The sequence below is a fragment of the Apteryx mantelli genome, unplaced genomic scaffold, assembly GCF_036417845.1.
Source record: "Apteryx mantelli isolate bAptMan1 unplaced genomic scaffold, bAptMan1.hap1 HAP1_SCAFFOLD_33, whole genome shotgun sequence".
NCBI lineage: Eukaryota > Metazoa > Chordata > Aves > Apterygiformes > Apterygidae > Apteryx > Apteryx mantelli.
Genome location: NW_027118682.1, coordinates 3196647 through 3214206, shown reverse-complemented (window position 1 = coordinate 3214206; position 17560 = coordinate 3196647).

The following is a 17560-nucleotide window of genomic DNA, read 5'->3' as shown; positions in this document are numbered from 1 at the left end:
CTGGGGCACAGACAAGAGCAGATGGAGATGCACAAGTTGTCACAGGACTACAGCATTGCCAGAATAACTGAGATGTGGTGGGATCACTCACATGACTGGAGGTCTATGATAGCACAGTACAAGCTCTTCAGGAGAAACTGTTGGGGAAGATGAGGAGGGGGAATGGCCTTTCTGTGAAGGGGCAGCTCAGATGTATGGAGCTCTTCCCTGGGATGGACAAGGAGCTGCATGAGAGCTTGTGGGTAAGCATGAGAAGAAGGATGACATTGTGATGGGAGCTACCGACCATGTGATCTGGGTGAGGAGGTGGACGCAATCTCCTTTAAGCAACCTGAGGAAATCTGTGGCTCACGGGCTCTGGTTCTTATGGGGAGACCGTAATCTCCCTGACATTCACTGGAAGGACAAACAGCAGAGTGCAAGGAGTCCAGGAGGTTTTTGGAAGACGTCAGGGAAAACTTCTTAGCACAGCTGCCAGATGGTCCAATAAAGGTGATGCTTTCCTGGATGTGGAAATTGCAAACAAGGAGGAACTGCTCAGGCATGGGATAGTCAGTGTCAGCCTCGCCTACAGTGACTGTGAAAAAGTGGAGTCCCAGATCCTGAAGGGAGCGAAGAAGGACAGCAGCAGAGTACAGACGCTGGGCTTCAGAGGAACAGACTTGGGCCTGTCCTCGGGACTGGTGGGGGAGCCCATGAGAGGCAGCTCTGGAAAACTGGCAGGGCTTTAAGGACAGCACCCACCAAGCACGAGAATGGTCCATCCTGATGCACAGTAAAACCAGTAGCCATGTTAGGGGACCAGCTTGGCTAAACAGGGAACTCGCACCTGAGCTCCAGGACAATAAGGTAGCGTACAGGAAGGGGGAGGAGAGAGAGGCTGCAAAGGAGGAATTTAGAAATATTGTCTGGCAAGGTAGGCATGGTGTTCGGGAAGACAAAGCTCCCCTAGGATTGACACTTGCAGAGGATGTCAAGAGCATGAGGATGAGCTGCTACTGCTCCAGTAAGAATAAAAAGGAAAAGATGGGCTCACTGCTGAATGGGGCAGGGAATCTAGTAACAGCAGATGCAGATAGGTCTGAAGAAACCAATGCTTTGTTAGCTTCTGTTTTCACAAAAAAAGGTCTCTCAGGCTGTTATGCCTTACTTCAGGACTCTTGAGGAGAAGAACAACCAACAAGGGATGAGGTTAGTTAGGGATTACTTGTGAGACCTCAAACTATGCAAGTTAATGGGGTTGGATGGGCTGCATATGAGGATGCTGTGAGAGCTGGCTGCTGTCATAGCAAGGCCACTTGCTATCATATTTGAAAGACTGTGGAGACTGGGCAAGGTCCCAATGACTGGAAAAAGGCAAATGTTACATCCATCTTCAAAACAGGCCAACAGGACTACCTGGGGAGCTGCAGGCAGTTCAGCCTCACTTTGGTGAGGAGTGTGTCATGGAGTGAATCCTCTCAGATCACATTTCTGGGCACATGAAGGAGAAGAAGGTGATAGAGAGCAGTCAGCATGGATTTACCCAGGGTAAATTGTACCTCACCAACATGATTGACTTCTATGATGAAATAACTGTATTTGTGGCTGGAGAAGAGTAAATTACTTTTTTCTGGACTTTAGCAAGGTATTTGACACTGTCTTCAACAATATTCTTGTATGCAAGTTAGAACATTACTGCCTAGACAGATAGACAACCGGATAGGTAAAAAGCCGCTTGGATAGTTTGGCTCAGAGGGCACTGGTGAATGGGTAGCACTCTCCCTGGTAGCCAGAGATAAGTGGAGCATCACTGATCTCTCCAGGAACCTGTCCTGTTTATCATCTTTATTAGTGACACGGAGGAAGCAACACTCATCATGCTTGTAGATTGCCCCAAAATGGAAGGGGGAGACCAGTCATATGCTTGAGGGCTGCCATTCAGAGGGACATAGGCAGGCAGGAGGAATGAGCTTCAGAAACCTCACAAAATTCAGCAAGGACAAATGCCAGGTCTTGCACCTGGTATAGATGAACACCTCACAGTGTTACAGGCTGGGGCCTGAGGAGTGGCTCTGCGGAAAGGCCTTGAGGGTCCTGGTGGACAGGAGCCAAAATATGAACCAGCAGCGTTCCCTGGCAGCAAAGAAGGTGAAAAAGCACTGTGGGCTGTAGGACCAGGAGCACAGCCAGGAGGTGGAGGGAAATGATGATCCCCCTCTAGTCAGTATTCATTCAAACACGTGTAGAGTACTGCATCCAGTTTGGGTCCCCAGAAAAAGAAAGAGGTCGGTAACAGGGAGCAAGTTTGGCAGAGGGCCCTCGCGATACTTGGGGAGCTGGAGCACTTTGTCTGTGAAGATACGGGGCTTGTTCAACCTTCAGAACAGATGGCTTTGGAGGGACCTCATAACAGCCTTCCAAAGGCTACAAGGAGGTCACCAGGAAGATGGAGCCAGGATCTTCACCATGGTGCGTGGTAGATGGACAAGTGACAACGAGCATAAGTCGAAAGAAGAGAGGTTCATGCAGGGGATAAGGAGAAGCTTTTCCACTAAGAGGATGGTCAGGCGTTGGAACTGGTTGCCCAGGGAGGCTGTGCCGTCTCCTCCCTCGGAGGTTTCCAAGACCAGACTGGATCAAGCCCTGAGCACCATGGCTGAGCCCAGAGCTGACCCTGCTGCAAGCAAGGAGATTGGGCTAGAGAGCTCCTGAGGTCCCTTCCACCCTGATGGAGTCTGTGATTCTTCCCCCTCTGGGTCTTAGCTTGTCGATGTCAGGGAAAGCACACGGGTTCCCCTTAACAGTGGAAGTAGGTCAGCTTTCTTCTCCTCCTCCATTCAGAATTGTTCAGATGCAGGGCTTCTTGGCAGGACTCCCCCAAACGGTCTTGATCAATCCTTTGCTTCACTTTTAATTTCCCCCTTTCCCTCCCCCCCTTTCCCCCTTTCCCCTTTGTGCCTTTTAACATCCTTATCCCCTCCCATATAGTCAGCCCACACCTGCTTACCCTTTCCCCATTTGTGCTGTTTTGTGGGTTTGGGGGGTTTTTTTGTTTTTTTTTTTTTTGACACAGAGGAACTTCAGTCTAGAAGGACCTTGATAAACTTGGGTGATTCGGCCAACAGACACCTCATGGAGATTTACAAGAGAAGTGTCAAGTCCTGTGAGTAGGGAGGAATAACCACATCCATGAGGAGAGGTTGGGCTACCTGGGCTTCTTTAGCCTGATGAAGTGGAGGTGAAGGGCAGGAGAGTAGTAGCTTGTGACTGCTTGAAGGGTGATTTCAGAGATGATGGTGCTTTTCTTGGTAGTGGGAAAAAGCATGAGAAGGGAAAAAAGCCACAAACAGCAGCTTGTGGGGTTCAGATGTAACATCAGGAAAAGGGAATGTCACTTGAAGGGCAGTGCTGTGGTGCTACAGGTCACCTAGAGGGAGTCTGTGATCAGCCCCTGGCTTTGTGTTTCAAGGAAAACCAAGTGAGGACAGAGAGACATAAGTAGAGGTAGGGACATCCATGGGTGAGAACAAGGTGGCAAAGCAGGTTGGGTGTGTACAGTCTGCAGGGAAACAGACACAGGTGTGGGACAGCGTAGGACAGCCTGTAGTGGAGACAGCCATGGGCACTGCCAAGGCTGAAAGCTGCCTACAAAACTGAGCTCTTTGTCCTCTTGGCTATGGCTGTTGTCCCTGCCACTGAGGCCCTCAAGATGTTTCCTTAAAGCACTGTGGCCTGGCTGCCTTCTCGTCCCTAGGGACTCAGGAGGTGCTGTATCGCTGTCCTGCACTCAGCGTTGCACACCCCCACCCTCACACTGCCCCCAGGAAGAGCCCTGAGCAAAGCACGAGGGAAAAGATTACCCTGCCCAGGGGCTGGGTGTCAGTGCCTGGCCATTCTGCTTGATAAAACACATCAAGGCTTACTTGGCATCAGAGCCACCTGCACATTGCCTTTGCCTACCTGTAATCAGGGCCTCCAGCTTTCTGCTCTCATCAGCCCCTGGGGAGCCTTCCTTGGTAACAACCCTCAATGGGACCCATTAACGCTCCAAGAAACTTTGGAATTTACTTCTGCTTTTAATTTCTTGAGAGGCTTGTTCAGTCTCTTCTCAGTATCTGAGGTTCATGGACTCAGCACCAAATACACTCAAGAGGCCATTAAAATGCCAAAAGCCCTAACAAGGCATGTCACTCCCCCTAATTTTCTTCAGTTCTTCAATTCTTGTGTGCCTAATTGGAGAGGATTCAGGAGTGTATTTACAAGAGCAAGATTTCCATGAGCACCTGAAAAAGAAAGGATTTCTCCTTTTTAAGCTTCCTTCATTTTTCAGCTTACAGAATAAGTGAGAGCCACATTCTCCAATTTGTACTGACCCAGAGGGTCTCCTAATGAAGTCCAGACATGCAGGAAAAGCAGTATTTTCCATATGAGACCTTTATGGACAACTTTCCTCCTCACCTCCCCAACCCTGCCTTTTCTCTCATCAGCCACTGGGGGACTTATACGACTCTTGTTAAAATCTAACTTTTTTCCACTTGAGTCTGTAGCTGAATGTTACAACTCCTACGCACAATTTACCACCTGCTTTCCTTAGACAACTAGCTGCAGACACAGGAGGATTTTTCTCAACTGCAAACAAGCAAAAATAAAACATGATACAGTTTAATGAAAGGTAAAAGACACTCCTCAACTGTATGTTAAGTGCAAGCTGCCTACAGCGTGGTCCACTTTCCACAAGGAATAACCCTCCTTGAAATGATTTTGACAGATAGATAGGAAAGGATAGATAGAAACAGAACTAAGGAGCTGGCTAAAGAGATAATTAGACTCCTGAACAACGAGGCAGGCTTCAGACGCCCTGAAGCTCAGAGCAGCAGCTGGAGAGTTGAGAGGTATCTGATGGATAAAGAGTAAGATATGTCTAGTTCGTCTGATGCAAAGATGCCTTTAGAAATGATCAATTTAATCAGGACATGTGAAAATATGTGAGGAATTACTGAGATTACATCCACAGCATAATAGACAGAGCAGTGGTAACAAATTGAGGGGCAGATCAAGATTTCTTCTCCTGAGATTCATACCCTGCCTGAACATCTCCACTATTTTATCATGGGAAAAATGGACATTAAAATTAGTCATTCATTTTAGCTGATGAAAGTGTGCTCATATTTTTTACAAGTTGAAAACAGTTCTTCACCTTTTCAGGCAGAGCTCTGTTCTAACCACAAGCACCCACTGGCATGTGGAGAGGTCCTGGTATGTCTGAGGTACCTCCCTAGGCCTGGCAGCTCTCACAGGGGACCTGCGGAAGACCGGAGCCCCTTGAAGCTGCAGATAGAGGGTGGGTAGAGTGGACCAGGGCACCTACAATGGCACCAGCCGTCAGTGACCCTGTGACTGCATCCCACCCCAATTCCAGAAATCACTTTCCTTTTCCAAAAAATAAAAAAAGAAGACGACCAGTCTATTAAAAAAAAAAAAAGACAACAAAGCAAAGACAGACAATAAGAACACAAAAAAAATTTAAAAGCTGGGAAGTGTAACAAAACATTTCTTCATTTTAGATCATTTTCTTATTTTTCTTTCTTGTTTCATTTTTTATTGACATTTTCTAAATATCTCTGGTATTATCAGGCCTGCACCATTAAAAAATATATTTCTGTGTCTCGCACAGAGCCCAGTGGCCCAAAACCACTCACGGCCCAGGGCTGTCCATGCCACTCCTCACTCTCTGCACAGACCAAGTCGCACCCACCAGAGACAGGAGCGACCACTAAACCCACATCCTAGCCCTGTGCCTGTTGGTGGCCTAGCAGGTACTCAGGCAGGCAGGACCTCGCAACCTCTTACCCCAGACAGGAGTCAAGTGATGGCCTATCAGCTTCACCCATAGAAGTCACCTCACAGCCACTTTCCCACCCATGTGCCTGCTCCTGGTCCATCACCTGTAGAGGCAGAAGTGACCTCACTTTCATCTTTATGATCATGAGCCTCCTACTCTCCTATGAGCTTCTAAGAAACAACTAATCTCATAAAAATGCCCCCAGCCATCAGCTTCCTGGTGACCTACCAGCTGATCAGATACAACTGACCTCATAATCACCTGCCAAGCCAATGGGCCTGCTGCTGGTCTTTCATCTTCCCTTAGGGAAATGACCTCAGCATGTTTTTGGCTTCCATCCAGTCAGGTATTCATGCAGCAATGACCTCACAATCATCACCTGGGCCACGTGCCTGCTGCTGACCTATCAGAGGCTGAGACAGAGGTGATCTCACAGTCACTATCCAAGCCACATAACTGTTTCTGACCCATCAGCTACTCAGTTCTGAATGACCTCACAATCAACATCCTAGCCCTGTGCCGCTTGGCGGCCTATCAGGTCCTCAGGCAGAAGTGACCTCACAAACAATTGCCCCAAGCATTAGTCAAGTGCTGGCACATCAGCTGCTCAGATAGAGGTGACCTTACAATCATCTACCAAGCCCACATGGCTGCTGATGGCCTTTCAGCTTCTCTGGTGGACAAGGTTTGTGTTCTTGTTTGGGAGATCACTTCTGACTCAGCCTCTGATAGGCTCATGGCTGGGGCATGGGCATGTGAAGTCACTCCTGCCTTAGCAGCTGATAGACCAGCAGCAGGCACATGGCTTGGATGATGATGGCAAGGTTAGTTGTATGTGATCAGCTGAAAGCAGGGGTTTAATTAGCATCCTGGCAGGAGATCCTGGCAAGAATTGCAGAACCTGCAGGCCTCCAGCAACCTAGTGACACCTTGCAAAATGTGCTCAGCTGAGATAGACACCTGAACTGTCAGGTTAGAAATGACTCCCTTAGAGAAGAGAGGAGCATCTGGAAAGGTGAGGAACATAACACTTAGGGGGGGTTGCAGAGTTATTTGCATAAAGCCACCTCAACTTTGCAAGCTGATTCTCAACTATGACCTTTCAAGTATTTCCTGCCGACTTGCAGGAATGTGCTTGAGCATCGGGCAACAATTTTCAGGGTCCAAAAGCAATGGTGTAATTTTCTTAGTTTTCAGCACAAAAAATAAGCTCTGAGCCCTTGAAACATCACTCACTGTTGTATGCGCATCTGGGAAAACTTGTTGTAAGAGGCCAATTCTTTTCTGAAGAAATACTTTGGAAGTTTTTCCTTATGTGCCCATTTTGAAAGGTAACGACTGTGGCACTGCTGCTCAAAAGAGTACCTCTGAGTGCTCCGTCATGGCAAGACCATTTCCTTGTTAACTATGCCAGAGAAAAAAGTCCCACCATGTCAAAACTGCTCTCTGAGGCCTCTTCTTGGCTATCAGCCCCTGGATGTCTTGTTTCAGGGCCTGGGGCAGTGTGCAGTGTGCAGGTTGCAGCAGAGATCTGCAAGGCAGTGAGCCCTTTGGCAGGGAGAGCTCAGGACCCCGCCCTCCCTCCTTCCCCCTTATTTCAGTGGATTGGGGGGGGGGTTACTTGGATGGTTAATTAAGAGCAAAGAGTTTCTAGGATACTGCCATATTAGAAGAAAAGAGTGTCTGCACCAATTACATTTATTGGTAGTACCCCCCTCCCCCCATAAGACTTTATTAACAGGAGATAGAGGCAACTACTATGCCTTTACTCTAAGAAAACTTGAGATTGAAAGGTCTCAGAAGTGTTATCTTGAAGAAACTCCTCCAGTGAACCCTTTCTGAAAGATGACCTCTTATAATCCAGATATTCTAAGCTGCATATTTATATGTATTTCACAAGAGAGCTGGGCTATCTTATGTCTTTGGTTAAACATGGGACAGGAAAGCCCAAATCAAATAAGGGAGGGAAATCATGGAGAATATATATATATATATATATATATATATAAAAGACAAAGCATTCTGTAAACATTTAACTTTATTTCACTTTTCTTTGTATTTCCCAGCACCTGTGAATTACCTTTGATATTAGCTTCCATGGGTTTTCTTTCTCAGATAGCCTATATTTCAACTGCAGAAGATGGTGCTTCTGAGTCCTTGGTTTTATGCTTTCCAATTTTAGTTGTATAAAGAAGTTACCATCAAACAAAAATGCATGTTTTTTTGCTTCATACACTGTCATTCTAAAAGTAGTACAGACCTACATTAACTTTGGATCAGTATACCTGTTATTGAAAATTAAGCTCACCAGCCACCATAACAGAGTCCGACCCTAGGTTCCCGCAGAAGTTTGAAGTCAGATCAGAACAAAATAAATTTTAATTACACGTGTGCAATAATTACAGCTCGAGCTGGGTGCCTCCAGAGAGGGACCCTAAACAAAGAAATTCCTGGGCTATTATACCCTTACAATCTAAGTTCCCCACCCCTTATGCAGTAGTTTGGACCAATAGTAATATTTAGATCTGGGGTCTTCCCCTTCTTCATTGCACTCCTTCATTGTCTCTAGCAGGCTGCTTCTTATCCTATTTTCAAAGCTGCAGCTTCTGCTCTTGGTTCTAACTTCTTTATCTTTCCAGCTTGAACCAGCGCTGGGGCCCTCTTTCACATAACTAGGTAATATCCAGGAGAGAGTTCACAGCTTGCAGCCTAAGGCTTCAGCAAATTTAGCTACTAATGCTAAGCAAGTTATGCTAAGCAATCAACTCTAGACAGCTTCAGTCCAATATTCTTTAACAGTCTTCCCTTTGTTTTTATTAAGCATCCCTGCTAATATGTTAAGCAGAGTTCTCCAAGCCTTTCGAGGCGTACTATCACTCTCCATAATCTTATGTGCAATATGATTGTAAGCAATAGGCATAGCACGGTTAAACTTAACACAACTACTACTGGGTGCAACATGTGATTATAGAACCCTGTTGTGGTTGGTGACCATCCCAGAAGAGTCTCTCACCAATGATATTCTCCATCCTTCTTCACTCTTTCCAAGATGTGGTGTATCTCTTCTGTATCATGATGAACAGCGATTAGAGGTTTTTGTCCATTGTTTTGGATGCGTTTTAACAGTTGACACAGGTCATCATGTTGTAGTAGTTTCTTCACCAATGTAAGATTCATTCCGATGCGGGTAGGCAATAAATCTTGGCTTAAGGTATAATTAGATTGTAATAATTGATAAGACCGTCACACTATGAAGGTTCGATAGTAACAACTGAGACAGTAACGTAATAAAAAATTATGTTTATTTCCTCACGCAAATTCTTGGATTAGTAACATCCATTAAAATAATGCGATTACTCATTTAGAAAGGATAACCCAAAACTGTTGATTACTGCGGTATTAATTGGATGCACTGCTTATCCCTACTTCAAAGCTTTCTTGTTCACTCTCTTAGTGAGAGAACTCTCAACCTCGAGGAGTTACCTTAACCCAGTGTCCCAGGAAAAGGGGGGGGGAAATACTCACAGTCCAGCCAGAGAAGATGATCAGGTCACGTTCCTGTCCCTGCTCAAACTCTCTTAGCTTCCAAGTCTCTTTTTATACAGCTGGGGCTCTGGGCAGACACTGCTTTTGCTGATTTTTGTGAGTTTCACAGTCACAGGACTGTTTGTTTGTCTGTTTGGAAGGACCCTACTAGCAAGGTGAGACCACAATACCTCCGTATTGTTTCTTCCCTCCCCGGGGGTCCGTGCAGATTCCAGGTGGCAGACTTCTTCAGTCTTGTTACTCATTCCGCAGCCTTGCGCATATCAGTCCTTGCGCATATCGGTTGGTAGATGACTTCAGTCCTGTTAACTCCTCTGTTCAACAGCTTTGTGCACGTTAGCTCTTGTGCATATCAATTGCCAAACTTCAGTCCTGTTAACTCTTCACTCACCCATCAGGCTCAGTGCCTGATAGGCCAGTGCTGGTCCTGTGGGTGCAGTTTGTGGTTGTGAGGTCACTTGTGGATGAGTGCCTGATAGGTCAGTGCTTGTCCTGTGGGTGCAGTTTGTGGTTGTGATGTCACTTGTGGCTCAGTGCCTGATAGGCCAGTGCTGGTGATGTGGGTGGAGTTTGTGTTTGTGATGTCACTTGTGGCTCAGTGCCTGATAGGCCAGTGCTGGTGATGTGGCTGCAGTTTGTGTTTGTGATGTCACTTGTGGCTCAGTGCCTGATAGGCCAGTGCTGGTCATGTGGGTGCTGTTTTTACTTGTCAGGTTACTTCCACCTCAGCACCACATACTGCCATGTTAGGCACATGGCTCCTCTTTGTCGTTGTGAGGTCATTATGCCCCTGTACCTTATAGGGCAGCAGGAAGCACATGGTTTCGATGCAGATTCTCAGTACATGGCTTGGAGCATAAGAAGGACCTTATTGCCAGCAATAACACTTAAAAACTTAGAAATATGACTCCTTTTTCTCATTACCAGTACCTGAGAGCAAACAAAATGGAACAGATTATTTTATTTGTTTGGCACCCCAGATAGAACACAGCGAGGTTCCCATCTGGTGAGCACTGGCACTGGTCTTGCATGCCTACGTTTATTGGCCATGGGCTCCTGGAGATCTACTTCAATGGGCACAGCAAATGCCCTGGGTGTGGGAGGACCCAGAAAAGGCAGCCCCACTGTTTTGTACAAGAGTAGAGGGACATCCCATTTGTTAGGGGGATGTTCAAGTATTGTTTCAACAGATATTTCAGCCAGGGGATAGAGAATGGATATTGAAAAAAGGATAGGGAATTGGCAGACTGAGATGATAACCAACAGCCTTGACCATGACCAGATCTGAATTGGGATTATAATAATACAAATGATTGGGCAGCATGTGAAATGGCATGCCAAAATCTGTTTTTAGCTCTAAGAACTGCAGGGCAAATGGGTGTTATCTCAGAAAAGGTACTAGCGTTAGCAAAAGTCTGAGGAACACTCGATTTTTGGAATATTTGCTTGTGGCAAATTATGCTCTTACGCTATGGAGGGATGTCTGTGGAAAATGTTAATGAAAGGCTGGCAGTGAGCGTATTGGTCCAGCAAGCGGCACCAGCTATCCATGAGTATTTCAGAAACCATGCTCCAGGGTGGCAGGGAGAGAATTTACAGAAGATTCACTGTATTGCAGCAGCTGGACCTTTACTAGAAACATTTGAGAGCTGTGACAGTATGGGCAGACATGTTACATGGTTGAGGGCTCATCTGTCACATAAGAGGAAGATCTCCATTTGGGTTATGTGATGGTTGTCCCTGTGGTCATCTACCAATAATGTCTAGTCAGTGCCCACATGTACCAACAGCATGTGCTAATGTGCTTGAGGCACCACGTACAGGCAATGGCTTGTGATGTTCCCGAGCAAGAAACCTGGTCTGAAGGAGCCTCTGGAAATGAGGCAGCAGGCTGTGAGCTGGGGAGCTCTTCAGACAGCTTGAAGGCTGGTCACCTCTTCCAAAATGACCTTTGAAATTATGATTCATGACCAGGCGAACAGGACAGTGCCTGCCCTCACCTTTCCTGCCTTGCACTCCAGACTGACTTGGGCACAAGTCCATCCTGAGCTGAAAACTCAGCAGTCCCGGGGGTGCAGCAGTGCACCCAGGCTCATCCACCTTGCTGAAGGGCTCGACTTCTTTTCTCAAGCACGCCCCACACAAACCGAGCTGCGAGGCTCCTTAGGAGTGACTTACATCTCAGTAGCTCTGAAGTCAGGCAGAGGTTAAGGTCTATTTCTGTCTGTGTAGCTAGGTCTGTAATTTAAGCGGAGCAGAAATTATACCCTATTATTAAGTCATCGGTTTCTCTTGGTAGGTGTGTTCTGACACTTTGTCTCCATGTACTATCTATCTGGTTGATACAGTTTTCATCAGTTTACATTTTACATCCTGTTTACATGTGTTTGTTTGCATAGATACAGAGTTATTAGTTACATAGCAGCCTATTCTACATGGCTCAATATTCTCATACAAACTTCCTTTTCACCAGCACACAGGCAGGCCAGAGGACAACACCAACTCTCATTTATGTTCCACATGTCCACGTAAGGTGGGAGGCTTTTGGAGTCTCCTGGGAAGCTCCATTTACAACATTACTACACAACAGTCCAGCATATGCACAAGTTTTGTTGCTTGCCAATTCAGATGGATGGATAGGTATTGTTTTGAGTTTCCTTTTCCAGTTTCAAGGGCACAGTGAAGTGAAGATGAAGCACCTGAATGCTGTGCTTTCCCAAGCAACCGGATAATGTTATCACGAGGGCACCCTACCTGAACCTATTAACATTTGCTTAGCCGGAAAACAATACTGAAAACTTTTTTCTGAAGTGTTTTCGGAGTCAAGATTCACTTGGACCCAGCCTTCCCCACGTTCTCACACACACAGGCTTACTCAACAGATCTGGAAGTTTGCCTAGGGGAATCACTGCGGTGACTTTGAGATGGCTGTTTATATCCTGCGCCCAGTGTATGCAATGAGTGCAATGTAAAAGGCAATCAAGATGCGTTCACTAAAAGCATGCCTTCCCACAGTCTGCCACTGCAAAGTAGAGTTGTTACATTGTTCAGCAGAGAAATCAGTTGAGCACTTCAACGCCTTAACTACAGTGTCAGCTCTTGCTTCATGAAGGCCAAAGCTTGAAAAACTACAAAGCTAAATCCTATCTTGTGTTTCAGCGACTTTAGGAAGACAACTACCTCTATTTCCATCAGCAGACTTCAAGAGGAGTACAGCCTTCACTTTCCAGGCTTCTGAGAGTTGGCCTTAAAGGAAGGTGTTTAAAAGATGAAACAGGTTACTCTCCAGCTGGTGATGTCTTCCTGAACATGGAAACACAAACCCTAACTGGATGCGTTTACCATCAAAGGCTTTGAAAGTGCATAACTTGGATACTGTTGGTAAATTCCTTCTAAAATTGAATACTGAAATTCCAGCACGTCAAGAGTTTCTGGCATCAAAGCGGGTCCCTTTTCTCACAGAAGGCTCCAGTAGTTCAGGGCTAAGCCCCCAGGTCAGGGGTCAGTGCTGGCCCTGGAAACAGTCCTCCATTTCCTCAGGATTGGGGAAGCCACGTTGCTCTCTGATGTCCAGTAGCCAAGGTGCAAAGGTTCCACCTTATCTTTCCAAAGAGGATGAGAAGAAAATGGATTTAGGATATAACAATTAACGTAGGCCTCCTCAAAGAGTTCAAAGCCCTTCAGCCCAAGTAGCACTACCTCAGACATTGACATCTTTGAGGCTCTACCTGAAGCCTTTCTTGCACTTCCTTCAAATGACATCATCAAATATCACGACTCATGCTGTCCTGCTATCTAAAGCCTTGCAGCTTCTCCACAAACTTTTGCTGCTTCCCCACAGTCCCTCTGCCTCCTCCCATTTCCACTTCATATCTTTAACAGTTCACTAAACTCAGTCTACTAGTCCATGGATCTGATCTATCTCCAGATAGACAAGCAGGACTTGATAGCAAAGCCTTTCATTCCGTCTTAAAAAGTTGCAAGATATTGGATTTTGTCTCCCAGAACTGGTCGGCAAGAGCTGAGGAGAAAGGGTAAAGGTGGGAGGAAGAAAAAGGTATTCTGCATTTCCAGATAATACTTAAATACCAACTAGCAAAGCTAACCTACTGTTGTTTACAAGAGAATGTCAATGAAGAAAGCAGCAAAACATTTGAAGGTTTTGGTTTCTTTATTTGCAGTACTTTTAACCTTATTGAAAGAGAAGAATTTGAAGTTCTATTTCATCATGCTGCCCCCAGGGCAGGGCAGGGTAGTGTCCTCTCGCCCCTCCTGCCCCAGGCCCCTGCCAACGGCAGCCCCAGTGCTTGGCAGCCCTCGCGCTGCGCCCAGCGGGGCTAAGCTGTGGCCAGGCAGGGGCTGCTGTCTGCGGGGCTGGGCTGTGTCCAGGGGGTCGCTCCAGAGGGCTGAGGAGCCCCACAGGGGCACAGGGCAGTGATAGGGAGAGCAGCTCTGGGCCTGCTGGTGCTGGGGAGCGGTGGTGTGGGGGTCGTGAGGGGGCTGGGGGAGATGGCTGTGTTGGGCTCACCTCGGCACTGCCCACCACAGCTCAGAGAAAAAACCTTGGGGTCAGCCAGGACCTGTTGAATGAGGATTGCACATCTGCCTGTTTCCAATCTGCTCTCTCCAATGTATGTTCTTTTGGGTGCAGTGATTTGAGCCCAGTTTGCAGGAGGACAGGGGCAGTGGCCATCTGAAGATGGCATCTCTGAGCGCAAAACATGCTGCACCAAGTTGGAATGATCCAGGGGGAAGGAACAGAGATTTCCCAAACACGCAGAGGACTTGGGGTTATAAAAAGGTGAAGGTTTCATTATGGTATATCGCCATTTCCAGCAGGGTCTTGAGAGCCCCATGGAGCTGCAGGCCACCTCAACCTCTGGGATGCAGGACCCCTTTCCTGCCAGAGCCACACCCCAAAGGGGGACCCAATCCCAGGGAAACCTGTCATGGATTCCCATGCCCCCCCCACCCTAAGAGGTGATGGAGGTGGCCGCACAGAAGCCTTGGGGCTCAGGACAGCCCCATCCCCAGGACCCAGGAGTCCTGGCTGTCACATTGTCCCCTGAGCCAGAGGGGACCCTCAGGCAGGGCTCTCGCAGCAGCCCCCAGCCCTGTCCAGCCACCCCCACAGCCCGGGATCCACAGCAGTTTTGGCAGTTAACAGTCTCTGTGCAACACCTCGGGAAGGAGCTCCCAAAGCCCTTACCCTTGGTGGAGAGCTGCAGGAGCGCAGGGAACAAGGAGCTGTGGTCCTGGCTGATGGTGTCCATCCAGCAGTCCTCCATCTCGCTTGCCCTCTTGCTCTCGTTTCACCTCTCCAGCCAGAGAAACAGGACGCTCTTCCCATCTCATTACCCAAAACTCCTTTCCAACATGCCCCTGCTCGTCTGCCTGTTGGTGAGGGGCCCCTACGTGGCCCCACTGCCTCCTGTCCCCTCTCCTTGCCATGGAGCCACTACGAAAGGCAGCCGTGGGGAGGGTATGAGCAGTGCCCAGGAGTGCCTGGGCCTCACAGGGAAGTGAGGGTCCCCACCCACGACACCGGGGAGACCTCCCTGTGATGGGGCACGTCCCATTGAGACCTCAGCTCGTGTCATCTGGGGGCTCATTAGGTCACTGCCATGGAGATGGCACAGCCAGGGAGAGAGCAGAGAGATTTCCCCTCACATCCTGGAAAGCAGCCACCTGCCTTCACTGCAGTTATTTTCCATAATTTTCTGATAAATCCTTCAGGAATGTCTCCAGACAGTGCCAAAGACTGTGAAATATCTCAAATGGGGCACTGGAGACGTCACTTCTGTGCCCCTGCACCGACAGGTCACTGCACTGGGCCGACCTGTGCAGGAATCTGGGGTTTGGGGGTTGGCGTTTTTACAGGATCCAAGGCATGTGGGATGAACCAGCACAAAGCATGGCCACAGGCTGAGAAATGCTTTGGTGAGCCTCAAAACTGGTTTCTGCTGTGGGCCACTCTTTTTGTGGAAGCACAATGTAGGACAATGTGGGACAGGACGTAGCCTTCCTCCTTTAGGCACCAAGGCAGGCTCTCTGCTTTTAAAAGTGCTCGGCAAGGTTTCTCAGTGGGCAGTGCTTGAGCTAGAGATGCTATGCCAGAGAAGAGCAAACATAGCCTTAACACACATCATCCTGAGGCCCTTATCCAGGACCCTGGAGCCTGCCAGGCTCCAAAGCCATGGGCGAGGCCAGGTAGCAAATGTGGGGAAGTTTTCCCATTTCCCATGAAATTTGCCCATCTTTCCTTCTGGCTGAGCCTGAGGAAAGCCATTTCTCATCCCTGGGCCTCATTTGGTCCTTGTGCTTTTCAGTGTCACCTTGGGGCTGTGCTTCTCCCCTGGGTACGCTCCTCAGCCCCCTGCCCTCCTCCTCCCTGAAGGCACCCTTGCTCTCCCGGGGTCTGTACAGTGCTGACATCCTGGATCTCCCACAATTTATGACTCTGGGCTTCTCAGGACACGCCCACACACTGCAGTGCTGCTGTCCAGGCTCCAGTGCAGAGCCTATGAGGCAGTGCGATGCCTCAGGACGTGCATTTTGACTCACTCCCAAGTTGTGAGATGACCAGCTCCCAGCTCTGCAGCTGCTGAACTTTGAGAGCATCCCTGCAACCGACCTTCCTGCTCTTGCTAGTCTCTGCACAGTCCTGGGGCAAATCTTGCAGAAGGGAGACTCCATTCACCTTGAATACTGTGAGAGATGCGGCTTTTCAAGTCACTGCAAAAGGAAGGACTTGTTGACTTCTTTGGGTTGCTTCTTGAGCCTGTGGCACCCCCTCTCTGATGCTGGGAGCCCCAGCTCTGCAGCCTGGTGTCTCTGCCCTTTCTCTCCCCTGTCTCCTGTTTGTCTACCCAAAGTCTTCTCTCCACACCAGGGGCATGGGAAGTGCTGCTCTAGAGAGCTCATTTGAAGCTGTGACACGTTGTGAAGCTGAAGGCCTGAAGGAGGCTAGTCTGGGATGTGGCCTCTCCTCCTGCGCTCCTGTGTGCCTGGAAGCCCATCCATGGGCTGGGAGCAGACGTTTGCCTGCCGCTCCTTGCCCATCTCCAGGATCCTCTTCCAGAGACCTGCCACTCTGGCACCAAGGGGAGCTGCTTCCTCCTGATCGAGCCACTCTCCTCAGAGTGAAGACCTGCAGAACAGATGGCTTTGGAGGGACCTCATAACAGCCTTCCAAAGGCTACAAGGAGGTCACCAGGAAGATGGAGCCAGGATCTTCACCATGGTGCGTGGTAGATGGACAAGTGACAACGAGCATAAGTCGAAAGAAGAGAGGTTCATGCAGGGGATAAGGAGAAGCTTTTCCACTAAGAGGATGGTCAGGCGTTGGAACTGGTTGCCCAGGGAGGCTGTGCCGTCTCCTCCCTCGGAGGTTTCCAAGACCAGACTGGATCAAGCCCTGAGCACCATGGCTGAGCCCAGAGCTGACCCTGCTGCAAGCAAGGAGATTGGGCTAGAGAGCTCCTGAGGTCCCTTCCACCCTGATGGAGTCTGTGATTCTTCCCCCTCTGGGTCTTAGCTTGTCGATGTCAGGGAAAGCACACGGGTTCCCCTTAACAGTGGAAGTAGGTCAGCTTTCTTCTCCTCCTCCATTCAGAATTGTTCAGATGCAGGGCTTCTTGGCAGGACTCCCCCAAACGGTCTTGATCAATCCTTTGCTTCACTTTTAATTTCCCCCTTTCCCTCCCCCCCTTTCCCCCTTTCCCCTTTGTGCCTTTTAACATCCTTATCCCCTCCCATATAGTCAGCCCACACCTGCTTACCCTTTCCCCATTTGTGCTGTTTTGTGGGTTTGGGGGGTTTTTTTGTTTTTTTTTTTTTTGACACAGAGGAACTTCAGTCTAGAAGGACCTTGATAAACTTGGGTGATTCGGCCAACAGACACCTCATGGAGATTTACAAGAGAAGTGTCAAGTCCTGTGAGTAGGGAGGAATAACCACATCCATGAGGAGAGGTTGGGCTACCTGGGCTTCTTTAGCCTGATGAAGTGGAGGTGAAGGGCAGGAGAGTAGTAGCTTGTGACTGCTTGAAGGGTGATTTCAGAGATGATGGTGCTTTTCTTGGTAGTGGGAAAAAGCATGAGAAGGGAAAAAAGCCACAAACAGCAGCTTGTGGGGTTCAGATGTAACATCAGGAAAAGGGAATGTCACTTGAAGGGCAGTGCTGTGGTG